The sequence below is a fragment of the Bactrocera latifrons genome, unplaced genomic scaffold, assembly GCF_001853355.1.
Source record: "Bactrocera latifrons isolate USDA-ARS-PBARC rearing strain unplaced genomic scaffold, ASM185335v1 scaffold_133, whole genome shotgun sequence".
NCBI classification, from domain to species: domain Eukaryota; kingdom Metazoa; phylum Arthropoda; class Insecta; order Diptera; family Tephritidae; genus Bactrocera; species Bactrocera latifrons.
In genome coordinates, this window is record NW_017534775.1 from 565,196 (window position 1) to 577,596 (window position 12,401).

Consider the following 12,401-nt stretch of genomic DNA (forward strand, 5'->3'; position numbering starts at 1 on the left):
CAGAAAGTTGTGCAAGAATTAAACAAAATCAAACTGTAATTTACTCAGGCCTAATCTGTAGGGCTTGAGGGCGAAGTAATGGGTTTACGCAGGATTGGACGGTTTTACACGCTCTGGCTAGGCTTTAGGGTTAAGTTGGCATGTGTTACCTTCTCAGAATGTCTAGTGTAGAATTCAGAAAATTTTCGACGAGTTGGAAGATTCTTTAGATGGTCTCCGTGCCTTTTCTGTAGTGGTGGATACATTCTCATATCTTCAGATATAGGGATGTATAGGTTTTAGTGTTTCTTTTCCTCGAGTTTGCAGTAAACCTTATAAAACCGAAGGACAAAATCGGTATGTCCGAAGTCGAATTTGAAGTTCTTTGCTTACCATCCAAAACTTTAAAGTGAGAAGTATTTTTAGACTTTTGGCTGACTTTAGATTGTGGTCGTAGAGACTATTTGAGTGTGTAAGGGAAGCCCTAAAGTAATAAAACCAAAGGAGAGAATGGGATTGTAGGAGGTTGAAATCGAAGCTCTTGGAACACCATTAAAAACCATAAAAAGGTAAGTATTTTCTGTGCAAAAATGGTTAAGAATGTGGTCGCCTAGTCAACATAAGTATGTATGTGTGACTCTAGCACTTCTTTATGTTCCTTTAACTGAAAAAATATTTCTTAGAAAAAATTTAAGGAAGCGAAAGTCTCATATAACTTAAAATCTGACCGAACAGCTGTAATGTTTTGAGTGTTCTACGGCGACGAAGTGTTGAATATATCTTTCATAGTCTTTTGCATTCATAAAACCAAAGGGAAAAAATGGAAGTCACATTGTCGAACTCGAAGGTCTTGGAATACCATCTAAAACTATAAAGTAAGGAGTCTTTTGTGTGTCAAAATGTTTTGGAATGCGTTCGTAGAGTCAACATGAGCGTGTATGTGTGACCTTAGCTCTTCTTATAGTTCATATTAGTGAAGAAAGATTTCTGAGAACCAACTTAAGGAAGCCAGAGTGTCACATAACTAAAAACCTGAACAAAAACTCTAATGTTTTCAGGATTCTACAACGACGAAATCTCTTGTTGAAACCTTTTCAGAGTCTTTTGCATTCATAAAAACGAAAGTGAAACCAGAAAGTGTATAATACTTCATTCGCCGAATAGCGGTCGCATAAAATCCAGAACTAGATTGATATCTGGGATTTGGCTAAACAGTCCGATCTACTTAAACGGAACGATTTTTATCCGGCCAAGGACTGTCAACTCGACTTCATTCCAATCTTCGGAAAAGCAAAGCACTCATGTTCATAGATCACAATTGCTCAGTAAATTAAGAAAGACGTTCTCATGGACAGTTAAACTCTTTGAATCGACCGCACGAACTTCATAATATATATCTACGAGGCTAATTCGGCTCATACATATTTTTGTATTTTTTTTGTGAGATTTAAAGTTCATATTTTGAAATCCTTTGTGAGGTTAGAAGCTCATATTTTGAAATACCTTGTAAGGTTAGGCAACAACTATTTTTGTGTCAGAAATGTATATATTACGCCACCATGTAGTTATAGACTTGAAATAACACTAGTAGCCTAAATAGCTTGACACTTTAAGGTTATATTATGTTTTTTGTCTTAAGTCTATATCTCATGAAAATCTTCCAGTGTTAAGACTTTGAAGAGATAATATGACTTGAGATTTTATGCTGGTAAACTAAGTATTAACAAAGTAGATCGGCACTTACCCCTTATAAAGGCAGGAGTTGATGTTCTTCCGCAGAATCTGCAATATAGAAAAAAAGAGACTATTTTTATGTCTGTTATCAACATAAAACTAGTTGAAATGTCTTAATCTATAGAGAGGTTGTCGTTTTCGCCTGCTCAGTTTGAAATTGTTTGCCTTGTCGGCGCTAAAGCATAAACAAGTTTGAAAAAACCGAGCGAGTGCGTTAAACCGTAATAAAATGTTTATGAACTTTCCATGTATGAATGAGTTTCGTGACAGATAATAACAAATTCAGAGTGGAAAAGCACAAAACCCAAACAAAAGTAGATAAACAAGATAATGCAAAAGCAATGATAGCGAAAGTTTCCACTGCAGGCGCATAAATGACAGCTGCCAAAATGGCAAAAACAAAAACAAAAAATGAAATAAACTGAAAAATAAAATTAAATAGAAACCGGCGAAAAACGGCTGCACGAAAAAGTAAAAACAAACTCGTTTTCTATTGGCAGGCAGCGCGCCACAGCAACAGCTGCCACAAACGGCGGCAATTGCCACATTAAACCACTTTCATTTATGCATTAGTGACGACGGCGCAGCCTGATTAAGCCGAAAGTGGTTTGTGATTTATGAAATTAGCCGGACAAAGCGTCGCAAAACAGTTAACAACATCGGCTAATGCTATAAACTGGCCAAAACACGAACTTGAGTGCTTACATACTTTTGAGCGTACTTACGTGCTTCTGCACTTAGCTACTTACTTATAGTAGATACCTAAAGGCCTACAAGACAAGGTAACTTCACACTTAACTAAGTACACTAACTTAAGTACTTACGAACTTACGAACTTACGAACTTATGTTGTATATATGTACATATATACTTATGTGGTACTTATGTCTGTGCTGAGGTACATATCGTCACCTAAAATGTAAAATAACGTAACAACACTTTTTATAAGTTTAAAGGCGAAGGAAAATCGATATAATAGAAACCACTCATATTGAAACCAGATTTCAGTTTTGGTTATAAAATGGTTATATATTGGTTATGTCCGGCAACGAAAGCTGAACTTTTTTTTTTAAGTATGTTATGTGTTGTAGTGAATCGTAAGCAATAAAAAACTCAATTGCGATTTTTTTGTTGCTACGTTGTTTTTCATTTAAGACGACGATATGTGGCCGTGCTCTCATTTTTAAGCTTGAACTGGCGAGCTTATGCGCATAGGAACTAATATATTTCTATAGTAATATATTTTATTGCTTAAGTAATTAGTTGCCTAAGAACTTACATAATGAGAAACTTAAGTACTTATGTGCATAGGTATCACCAAATCATGAAAAACAGTTAACTTTTGCCGCAACGAACCTAGAATTACCTTCAAACACAACAAATCCATAAAAGAACTTTATAGGGTTGGGTCAGCTTGTTGGACAGCCATATGATTTAGTGATCCGATCTAAACAGTTTCTTCGGAGTTTTCAGCATTGCTTTAGATAATAATTCACATCGAATTTCGTGAAGATACCTCTTCAAATAAAAAAGTTTCTCCTACGCGGACTTGAGTTGGATGAGCCAGTTTGCACGGCAACTGTATAATATAGTCGTCCGATATCGGCCGTTTAAACAAATGATCAGCCTGTTGATGAGGAACGGACTGGTGCAAAAACTTAGATCGACACTTCATACATAAATACTAATGAGTAATAAAGTAAACAAGAAATCAGAAAATGCCAGCGTCTAAAACACTTAAAAATTTATTAGAAAAGAAACAATAAACTTAGATATTTGCACAACATAAAAAGGCGTCGCTCTGGTCGCGAGTCGTAAAAAGGGATTGCTGCTACCCGCGATTACTTTTCTTATTACAATTTTATTATTTTAGATGAGCATTAGAAAAAATGCCGCCGACCTTCTGGCGCGCTGTGTGGCAACCCAAAAAGTTAGCTGTGTCGCGCACTCGACGCGTTTGACACTCTGCATATCAAGTTCCAACATTGTGCGTATTATGGCGCGGCCGCTGCGAGCTGCCCAAATATATTGTAAGTTATGGCGCGGTTTGCTGTGATGCGAGCAAACGGCAGCGCGCGTCAAAGCACGTCTCGCAGACACAGATACGCGCACACTCACTTGTTGCCAAGCGGTAGCGCGCATTTTTTCATATTTTTTGTTTGTAATTTTGCACTAACAGCAGGCGCCGTCGCCAAACTAGAGGAGCGCTTGAGTGGCGTCGCGCACAAAACAAATTTTCTATGTTGCCGCGTGGCTTTTGGTGTAATTAATGCAAATAAAAATATTAAACAAATGAAGCCAAGCGTAGACGGCTGGCTAGCGCTGAACAGCGTTACTCGTTAACCTCATGCGTTAATCATCATTAACAGCGGCGTATGGCACATTATCGTCTTCAAATCGCACAGCGCTTATTCGTCATCATGCGCTTATCCGTAGTCATCAGCAGCGTTGGCTTCTGACTGATGAAGAGGTAATTGAACCGTGTCTAACCTTGACTTAGGCGCTGCTCAAGTGCGCTTTATGGCGACTTTGACTTTGTGGTCGCTCGCCGCGTCAGCTGTTGCAAAGCAATTTTTGGTTTTGTTTTTGTTTGTTTACGCCGCTGGCATTTCTTGCCTCACCTCGATGGCTTCTGTGTGCTTGGCGCTGTTCAAGTGCGTAATTGTGCGCAGCTGTTACTTGTTGTTGTGGTTGTTGTTGCAATTAGTGTTGTAAATGTTTGTACAAGGTGCCATAACACTTTGGGCGATTGTGTGTGCTTTTGAACTTGAAAATTTATTGACCACTTTTTTCGGCGCGCGTGTGGCCATAAATCGCTTTGAGATGCTTAGTATTTGGGTAAAGAGCACTCATGGGATCATAAACACTTTAAATGGATGCAGTAACTTTAAATTGTGGATGAAGTGATGATAAAGATTGCGCAATGGAGGTCAATGTGTCTAAATGGACGGATGAGGCGGTAGACTATAGGTTTTAAGGCAAGCACGGACTGATGAACCAGCCCTGTAAAAGAATATGCTCTGAATAAGAGGCTGCCCAAATCAGGTTAAGCAAAGAAAACGGCATAACTCTTGTCAACAGGTATTACTCTTGAGAAGTAAAGTCCTCCCGACGACGAACAAAGCTCAAACTATATAAGTCACTTATTATTCCCGTTCTTTTATATGGTGCAGAAGCATGCACGATGACAATATCTGATGAGTCTGAAAACTCTCCAGCTCTGAAAGTATTCGTCGCAGTACCCGCCGGGGAAGCAGAGGAAGACCTCCACACCATTAGAAAGACCAGGTAGAGAAAGAAATGGCTACAGTTGGAATCCCCAATTGTCACTTAACAGCGAAAAGGAAGAACGACTGGCGCTGGTGTTGTAAACTCGGCGCTAACCGGGTATACAATATTCATCCGGATTTTGTAAGGTTGATTTTTTTGGGAGTGAATCTTTGATTGTATCCGTGTCAGACCTAAACTCGAGTTCCAGAGCTCAAACCCTTGAAACGTTGTGAATCAGCATTTGAGCTTTTAAGGACTTTATTGGAAGTGCGTATACTAAAACAAGTTGGCTTTCTTCCAAATTTCTTGAAAGAAAGTAATAGCCTACAAGTGAAACAAAACCAAATTTCTAAGGCTATCCGTGCCTATCCGGATTTCGACAGGTTGATTTTCTTAATAACGAATCTCTAGTTGCATCCGTGTCTGCTTGAAACTTAAACTACAGAGCTCTTAGAGCTCAACACTAACACATTGTGAATAAATGGTCAGCGGAGGGTTTGAAGACTTTACCGAAGGCGCTTATACCAAGGTACGTCTTCCAAACTTCATATAAGCTTTGATAAATTACAGCTCAGACGGTATACTAAATTTCTAAGCAAAAATAGTAGCCAAGCGGAATCTATGATTATTGCTTTTCCTAACAAAGCAACATCAGCCGAGCCTCAATTACTCTTAAACTATTACGTCAGACATAGACCAAAAGAGAGTACCAAGAGGCTGGAAGAGTACGTAATTACGACCTCAACTTTATAGCCACATTTCTAGCTCTAAAGTCAGTAAAATTTTCAGCCTGTTCTTAACCCGTAACTTCCTCTAAATTCTTTACACGTCGCAACAGGTTAATCCGAAGTGACGACCGACAATCATTACCCTATTTCATTATCTACACTTTATTATTCTCCATTAACCCCAAACCGTCTACTTGCAGGCACTCTCTGACAGCTCCATTAGCCGCCGCATATCTAGGTATACGAGTATGCGCTGGCGCACCCAAAAGGAAGAGAACAAGCGTGAAAAGCGGCATAAAAGCCATGCTGTTAAGCGCAAGATCGTCAATCTTCGCTGATTCACTGGGCAAGTGTAAGGCCGCGTTGTCGGCCGACACGTAAACACATGAACTTCCCACGCCAGCTTTTTCGTCTCCCCTCACATTAATTACTTAATTACAATTTGCTTTCAGAATTGCGCGCGAACTAAATCTAAGTTAATCTACAGCGGATGTTCTACCTGTTGGACGGCGATGTGGCGCGCAGCCACTGCAAGCCCAGCGCAATCTTCTTGCAATTTGTCATAATTTTTATATGCGTATCGACAAAACCGGCCGAGCCAACTGACCGACTGGGCCGTACGCTCACTCAAAGGCTGAATGAAAATCGCATGAACGCACAAGTGAGCAAAGTGAGACGCGTAAGGCGGTGCAGGGGGCCATACGGAATGTAGCCAGCCTTTTGGCGCTAGAAAGTTGCGCGTGAGATGCTATTGACCTCGACGGCAGTAATGAATGACAGCGGAGCGTTGCAAAGATTAATTGCGCAGCTGTGCGCCGCGCGCGTTGCCGCTTTAATTGGTCTATAATCGCGGTAATATGCAACGATATGCGCAAATTTGTGGTAGCAGCTGTAATTTCGACTTTAATGCTGGCCGTTTTTTTGGGGGAAAATGTGAGACGTTTAATTCGTGGCTGTCGTATGGAGTTCGAGGGGTGTAAGCGCAATATTTATGTGATTATAATAGCGAAATGACAGCAGCAGCGGTGGAAATGCCAACGACCAGGCGCAGGCTGTGGAAAAAAGTGGATTTGCAGATCGCAATGGGGCACCGCACAAATCAACGGCTAATTGGCGTACGCTTGAGGTGTGTCACGGAATTTCTAGTTTTACAGCTTCGCGTTAAATAAAAAAATAGAAGAAATATGGCGTTGTTACCAGGAGCTGGTGGCGACAAGCGCACATTTAGAGCTTACAGCTCAGTGCATTTTCAACGCTTATGGCAGTCCGCAAACAGACTGCTGCTACTTAGCGATCATATACTCGTTTATTGGCCCGTATGTAGGCTGCTTGTGGCATTAAAAAAACAGCGCTGACAACACGAGCTGGAGTGCATTAGAAGTTGTGGCAGCCCACAGAAACCGGCTTGACGTGTTGCCGCTGTGCAAGAAAAGTTGAAATGTTAGATGCAGTCGAGGTTGTGTATGTGTGGCAAATGTGCAACAAGTAATGACACAAAACCCAAACTGTAGAAACAACGCGGCTTGCCATCGCTCAGGAGCTCAACATTCATCATCAAACGGGTTTGAACCATTTAAAAAAGGCTGGCTACAAAAAGAAACCCCATGTTTGGGTACCACATGAATGAATCTGTAAAAAATTGAATAGATCGAACTAACAACTGCGATTATTTGCTGAAATCGAACCATTTCTGAAGCGTATGGTAACAGGAGAAGAAAAGTGGATCAAATACGACAATAATGTGGGAAAGAGATCATGGTCCAAGCGTGGTGAAGCTCAAAAAATGGTTGCAAAGACAGGATTGACAGCTCGAAAGGTTACATTTTATTGTCAACAGCTGAGGAGATTGAAGCATGCAATCGAAAAAAGAGCCAGAACTGATCTACAGAAAGTTCTTCGTCTTCCATCAGAACAATGCTAGATCATACACATTTTTGATGACTCGGCAAAAACTGGGAGATCTTGGCTGGGTAGTTTTGGTGTATCCACAATATAGCACTGACCTTGCACCATTGGACTACCATTTGTTTCGGTCAATGCAAACTCCCTTCACGGAGTAAAGTCGGCTTCAAGAGAAGCCTTGAAAATTACCTGTCGCAGTTTCTCGCCGAGAAACCAGAAATGCGTTACAATGATGCAACAAGGTCTCTAAAGGCAAAATAGCAAAAGTGGTCGGCTAAAATGGTACATATTTGGTACACTAAAGTTCGTTATAAATATAAAATAGATAAGTTGAAGTTTGATTAGAAATACGAAAAGACTTTTTCGACTATCCAATATTTGACATAAATATATTTTTTTTAAATATTTTTAAATTCACGTTTTTAAGTTTTTTCTGTAGATTCTTTGAAATAATTTGATCAAACAAATGTTTTTTGAATAATTATATTGTCCAATTTCGTATAAAATTTTTTTAAATTCTTCACTCCACATTTTGAAGTTTTCTATAATAATTTTTTTAATTTTATTTTAATTTTTTAATTTTTTAMATTCACATTTTTAAGTTTTTATTTTGTAACAAARTTTTAATTTTATCTTTATATTTTGTATCGTTAATTTTATTTATTTTCTATTTTTWCTGAAAAATTAGACTGGCTTATTTCGCATAAATAATATTTTTTTGTATTTTTGTCTTATAAATTGCCAATTTTTGCAATTAAATTTTTTGCACATGCCACAACATTTATGATTTATGCAATTTATTGCAGCGGGCCACTTTACTAACACTTCACTTTATTTCTTTAGCGCAAGCTATTAATCTTGAACTTGCTCCAATAGCATGCGGCGCATGCGTACGGCCACACGTTCGAGTGTTTTTTACTTAACTCTGTCGCACTGGACAATGAGTGGACAAAAAGTCAAAAGAAATAGCAGACACCATTGCGCTTTTGAGCAAATATATGTATATGTATAGGTGTGTGTTTGAGTTGGTGGCAGCACCTGAGCGCTGCTGCTTTGACTGCGCACATGCGCTGACTGACGCTGAAATGTGGCCAGCGCGTGACCGCAAATTACCGTTAAATACAAGGCAATAAAATGATTAATGATTTCGCGTATTTATTGCAATTTTCTGGGTTTCACAAACGTTTATGCGATTCATTATGGCGGCACTGGCGCTAGTTTCTTCGCACTATTCGAAAGCGTTTGAAAAGTTTGGCGAAACATTTTAATGGCTTTTTAAATTTTTGTGGAGCGCAAAATTGCGATTTATACGCGTACGAAAATTATTGAAAAATTTAATTTTTTGCGCTGTTAATTAACTTTCTTCCGCTCTGAAATCTACTGCCACATGTCACATTTTAATTAAGCGCGCACATGAAATCGCACGGCTTACAAGTTTGTGTATGTGTGTGTGTGCGGTTATGTATATTGCGCGGTGTTAATTTGCAGCAGTTAATTTCTTTTCAGCGCTGCAACACACAAAATTCCATTTATTTACTCAATTAGTTGGCGTCTATACATGTGCGTGAATTTGTGTGTGTGGGACGAGCGCGAGTGAGCAATCGAAATGCGAGTGCAGTTTAATTTACATTTGCAGCACATCAGTTCCGCTATGCGTCAACAACAAAGCGGCCATATGCATGTATATAAATAAAAATGTAAGAAATAATATTTAGTGTCGAGTCTCGAAATCACAGTACCGAAATATCGGGATTGTGAAATTCAGTTTAATATTTAGTTTTATTTAAGGCATATAAATATGAATACAAAAAGTAGCTTTAGTTCCCGAACCCGAAATATCGGGACTACGATTTCGGGATTTCAGTTGTATGAAATTTAGCTTTAATTTTAATTGAATTTAATGCATCTAAATATACATAGGAAAAAGCTGTTGTCCTGACCCCGAAATTTCGGGACTGTGATTTTAGCATTTCGGAACTTTAAAATTCATATTATAACATACATTTTACTTAAATGCATATAAATAGGAATTTACCAAATCCCGAAATTTCGGGATTCACAACTTGTGCTGTTTTACAGCACTTGCTTTACTTAACACACACATATGTATAAAGCAAGTTGCAAATATTTTGTTGAAAAATAAATATAAAATAATTAAAACGAAAAAAGGATGGTGCCATATACAGCCACACACGCACACACACAGTGACAGTTACAAAAGCGCCAACGCCACAAAACGACACAACTCAATTAACACCAAAGCACACTATACTTGTAGATCGGCGTGTGGGTGTGGGCGAGTAAGCGTGTGAGTCCATGGAATTTGCTGGCGATGGCGTTGACTTCGGTACCAATTGAATTGGTGTTGCCACATGCATACAAACATACACACGCTTATGCTTTAAGCTATGTATGCGCTCATTCGTGTGCTTTTTGCACCAGCTCAGCGCAGAGTCATGCGCAACATATTGACATTCTGACAGTCGCTTTTTAATATAAACAACAACAATAACAATAATAAGCAAAGCACTGCGTGGTGTAATCAAGTGAATGACGAGAATGAAGTGCAGTTTGTTGACTTTCAGCGCAAAAAGAAATAATCATGTGGCAAATCATTGTGGCATTACATTGAATACCACATTCATATACATACATATATGTACATAGATGTATATACATATATTTATGAAAAATAAAAAACGTTAAAAACGTGCATTTCTTATAGCATAAGAGGGTATAACCTGTTTGTATGGCAGCTATATGCTAATAATAGTCTGATCTCGGAACTTGTAGCACTGCCCTGGGCAATAATCATTGCCAAATTTCGTGAAAATATCTCATGAAATAAAAAGTTGTCCTTACAAGAACTTGAATTTGATTGATTGATTTGTGAGGCAGCTACATTTACTAATTGCAGGCGTGGTTCGAAATCGCCGATTATTCTGCATAGCGCAAGCTTTAGTGTTTTCAAATGTCAAAAATGTCAAAAATATTTTTCCAGTAGCAATATACATGCATGCATGCGTCACAGTATGTATTACCCCTTATTAATCACTGCCTAGCTGTAGGCTGTAGTTTCTTCTTATTAAATCAAATCTTCCACAAAGCTGCGACCTTCACCTGATCTTTCAACACTAACCGCACTACAAGTGTTGAAAGTTGCACTAAATTGAAAATTTCAATTTTTCAATTCACAAAATTAATTTAATTGCCGTAAAATATTTCATATAGCAATGTGTGGCAGTTAGCTTTTACGTAACTTTCACGCAGCGTTTTGACGATTTTATCGCCGCGCAAATTTCCACTTAATTGCAATAATAATTGTTGTTGTTGTTGTTGTTATTGCGTTGATTGTGAAAATATTTATCTAAACTGTTGCTGTCGGCGCTGTCAACGCGCCGTCGATTATGTCACCTGACGTCAGCAAAAGGTGTCGCTCGCAAGGCGTTTGGCGGCGCTGCGCGTGCGTTGCAAATGCGCAAGCTTGAAAGCGAAGAAAATTATTGTAACAAAATAATAGGCGATAAATGGCGCAATTAACAGAAATCATTTGCACTTTGTCGCCCGATTATTTCTACGTTGAAAGCGCGCGGCCACAAAAGCGACGACGGCGCGCATGCGCAACAACAAAGGAACCTTGAAAAAGTACGTTTCCGCCTGTAAACGTTTATTTAAATGTAACTAAAGTGGTTAACGCGCAGCTAGAGAGGAAGAAGCGGTGGAAGAGCGCACAAGTAATTACAGTTAATTACATGTATCAATTTGCAACGCATTCGACGCAACTAAACGCCGCGCTTTTGTCATAAAATGTCGGCAATAATAATGCGCTGACGACAGCAATAACAATAGCTGTAACAACAACAACCCACGTGATTTAAAAACATTGACTGACATCGCTGCATTGCGGCAAATTGCGCCAACGCCTTCTTCGTGCAACAGAAAAATCGTGGACGGAAGTGGCGGCTCAGCAGCGCTTGATTCCAACGCTGAGCCTGTTGTTGCGCGCAGTCAGTTCACATTTGACGTATGTTATATAGGCTTGGCGTTACGAATTCGTCGAGTCATCAAAATAAATTGATGCGCTCAAACTGAGAAGAGGTGCCAGCATTTGTTTGGTGTCAACAAGGGCCTACCACAATGTGGAAAATTGGTTGTTGCAAGCGTATAGTTGTTGCGTTAAAAGCGCTAAAGTGCTAGATGACGTAACAAATACGGCCTCTGTGGCAGTTATTTCTAGGAATCAGGCGATAACAGTGAGTCAGCCCAGTGCTTTAAGCCTACAACTGGCTAAAAACTAGTTTGGCACTCAATTTCTTCGAGCATGAGAGCGGGTACTGCGTTCCTCTATGAACTATTCATAGATTTTGGGATAATTTCTCTCTAAAATTATTGATCTATGGGCTTGCATACCTCATTGCTTGGCGGAGCAATAAATTTTAAAACAAAAAATAAAAATATATGTAATTATTAAAAGAATATCTTCTTTATATACGTGAGATATAGTTGTTGGGTAGTCGAAAAAGTCTTTTCGTATTTTTAATCAAACTTCAACTTGTTTGTTTTTTTCGACTATCCAATATTTTTTTCGAGATATTTGTATGCATAAAACTTTAAATCGACTCGATTCGAGCTTCTAACAAAATGGAAATTTTGGAAAAATATATAACAAATAAAAAATCTGCAGAAAAAAATGTTGTTTTCGTATTAAACAAATTTTTGAAAAGAATAATAAAATAAAGAGAAAAAATTTCTGTTATTAAAGACATCATAAGGAACAATATTTTTGCT

At 38.7% G+C, this 12,401-nt stretch overlaps 1 protein-coding gene across 1 annotated transcript in view; it reads right to left on the reverse strand.

Annotated features, from left to right (window-relative positions):
* Positions 1-12,401, reverse strand: part of LOC108965053 — a 171,687-nt gene that overhangs the window by 52,525 nt on the left and 106,761 nt on the right. Inside the window, exon 5 of the mRNA XM_018927222.1 lies at positions 1,724-1,761. The gene's annotated coding sequence lies outside the window, so the exon portion shown is untranslated. The remainder of the gene's footprint in view (positions 1-1,723; positions 1,762-12,401) is intronic.